This window comes from Palaemon carinicauda, chromosome 7 (genome assembly GCF_036898095.1).
Source record: "Palaemon carinicauda isolate YSFRI2023 chromosome 7, ASM3689809v2, whole genome shotgun sequence".
Taxonomy (NCBI): domain Eukaryota; kingdom Metazoa; phylum Arthropoda; class Malacostraca; order Decapoda; family Palaemonidae; genus Palaemon; species Palaemon carinicauda.
In genome coordinates, this window is record NC_090731.1 from 58,635,686 (window position 1) to 58,638,989 (window position 3,304).

At 30.1% G+C, this 3,304-nt stretch overlaps 1 pseudogene; it reads left to right on the forward strand.

Moving 5' to 3' along the window:
• Nucleotides 1–879: 879 nt before the first annotated feature.
• LOC137644307 (uncharacterized) lies at nucleotides 880–2,336 on the forward strand (annotated as a pseudogene).
• Nucleotides 2,337–3,304: the final 968 nt, after the last annotated feature.

Consider the following 3,304-nt stretch of genomic DNA (forward strand, 5'->3'; position numbering starts at 1 on the left):
TGGGGGCCATGGAATTAGGGAGAGAAACCTAGAAAGAGAGAGTGTAGTGAACTTCACTGTTTCATTTAAAATTGCAATAGTAAACACATTCTTTAAGAAGAAAAGGGAACACCTAATAACTTATAGGAGTGGGGTAAAATGTTCCCAGATTGACTACTTCCTGTATAAAAGGATAAAGCTGGTGGAGGTCAAGAACTGCAAGGTTATCTCAGGTGACCCTGTAGCCCCCCAACACAGACTGCTATGTATGGCCTTAGATCTAAAAAAGGGAAAGAAAAGCTAAAGCTAAAGGGCTAAGGAAAATTAAATGGTACAAACTAGTGAGGGAAGGAGATAAGAGGCGAGAGTTTAAGAGGAGGGTTTTGGAGAATATTGATATAGGAATTGAAGATGTTCTAAAATGGTGGACATGAAACGCATCAGTAATGAGAAGGCACAGAAAGGAGCTGCTAGGAGACATCTGGTATCATATGGGAAGAAAAGGAGAGTTGGTGGTGGGCTGAAGAAATTGAGAAAGTTGTAAAAGATAAGGAGACAAAGAAGAGATGGGAAGAGTCGCAGTCAAGGGAAGACAGAGAGAGGTTCAGAGAGAAAAACAAGGTGGTGAAGAAGGTAGTAGCCCATGCTAAAGCAAAGGCATATGATGATGTGTATAATGAGCTGGGGACAAAGGAAGGATTAAAATAGATGATCAAGCTATCAAAGACTAGAAATAAGAGCACCAAAGATATTACACACATCAAACAAATAAAAGATCAAGATGGCGTAGTACTTAGGAAGGAGGAAGATATTATAAAGAGATGGACAGAATATTTTGAACAGTTATTAAATGAAGAAAATGATAGATTATTAAGAGAGGATGAGCAGGTGAACTTTCACATGGTAATAAGATTCTCTAGGCAAGAGGTAATAAATGCACTGGAGAAGATAAAGAATGGGAAGGCAACTGGACCAGACATGATTCCTGTGTAGGCATGGAAAGCATTAGGAGATGCAGGACTGGATATACTGTACGATCTCATAATAAAGATTTTTGAGCAGGAAAAGATACCAAATGAGTGGCGTGGGAGTATATTGATCCCAATCTTCAAAGGGAAAGGTGATGTCCAAGAGTGTGGGAATTATAGAGGTATTAGATTGATGTCCCACGCTTTGAAGATACTGGAGAGGATAAGAGATGCCAGAATAAGAGAATAAGTAGAAATAGGTAAAGAGCAGATATGACTCATGAAGGGGTGGGGAACAACAGATATGGTATTTTGTCTGGAGAAATTCCGGGAAAAGCAAAGAGACCTGCATGTAGTATTCATTAACTTTGAAAAGGCATATGACCGAGTTCTAAGACAAGAAGTATGGAGGAGTCTGAGGGAGAGGAGGGTGCCAGAGAAGAACGGTCAACTGATACAAGAGAGGTACCGTAATGTATTTACTAGAGTGAGGAGCAGTGCTGCGGAGACAGATGTTTTGAGGTGAGAATAGGATTACACCAAGGGTCGGCTCTGAGCCCAATTATCTTTAGCATAGTGATGGACGTTTTGATAGAAGAAGTAAGGGAGGCAGTTCTATGAAACATATTGTATGCAGATGATATTTTTCTGTGCCCACAGAGCAGGGAAGATCTGGAAACAGAATTAGATAGATAGAGGCAAGTACTGGAGGACAGAGGAATGAGAATAAGTAGATCTAAGACAGAAAATATGTGTACAACTAGTGAGGGGATGATAGAGAGAATATTCTGCTTAGGGGAGAACAAATAAAAAGAGTTGATAAGTTTAAGTATTTGGGATCCTTTGTTAACGCTGGAGGAGGTATGGAAGATGAAGTTAGACATCGGTTACAGGCAGGCTGGAACAACTGGAGAGCAGCCTTAGGAGTTCTTTGTGACAAAAAGAATACCACTGACATTAAAAGGAAAATTTCATAAGACGGTGGTAAGAAAAGCAATGCTGCATGGAATGGAAACAGCATGCACGAGGAAGACAGAGAAGAAGATGGATGTGGCAGAAACGAAAATGCTTAGGTGGATGTCTGAGGTGACAAGAGAGGATCGGATAACAAATGACTACATAAGGGGATCGAAAAAGTTGGTGGAAATATCAAAGAAAGTGCAGGAAGGGAGGCTTAGATGGTATGGACACCTGATGAGGAGAGATCTGGACCACGTTGGGATACATACTACGGAGATGGATGTTCAAGAAAGAAGAAGAAGAGGGAGACCAAGAAAGAGGAGGAGGGATTCTGTGAGAGGAGACTTAAAGGAGAAGGGAATTAATGAAGCAGAAGCAGAGAATAGAAAAAAATGGAAACGGCACATCCGCAACGGTGACCCCATATAAAAATGGGAGCCAGCTGAGAAGAAGATATATATATATATATATATATATATATATATATATATATATATATATATATATATATATATATATATATATATATATGTGCATGTATATATATGTATATATACTATATATATAAAGTATATATATATATATATATATATATATATATATATATATATATATATATATATATATATATATATATATATATATATATATATATACATATTTATATATAAATATATATATATATATATATATATATATATATATATATATATATATATATGTATATATATATATATATATATATATATATATATATATATATATATATATATATATATATATATATATATATATATATTTATTTATTTATATATATACGTGTATATAAATATGTATATATATATATATATATATATATATATATATATATATATATATATATATATCAATATATATATATATATATATATATATATATATATATATATACAGTATATATATATATATATATATATATATATATATATATATATATATATATATATATATATATATATATATATATATTCGTATATATATGAATATACATACATATATATATATATATATATATATATATATATATATATATATATATATATATATATATATATATATATATATATATATATATATATATATATATATATATATATATATATACATATATATATATATATATATATATATGTATATATATATATATATATATATATATATATATATATATATATATATATATATATATATATATATATACTGTATATATATACATACATACATATATAAATATATATATATATATATATATATATATATATATATATATATATATATATATATATACATATATACATATATATATATATATATATATATATATATATATATATATATATATATATATATATATATAT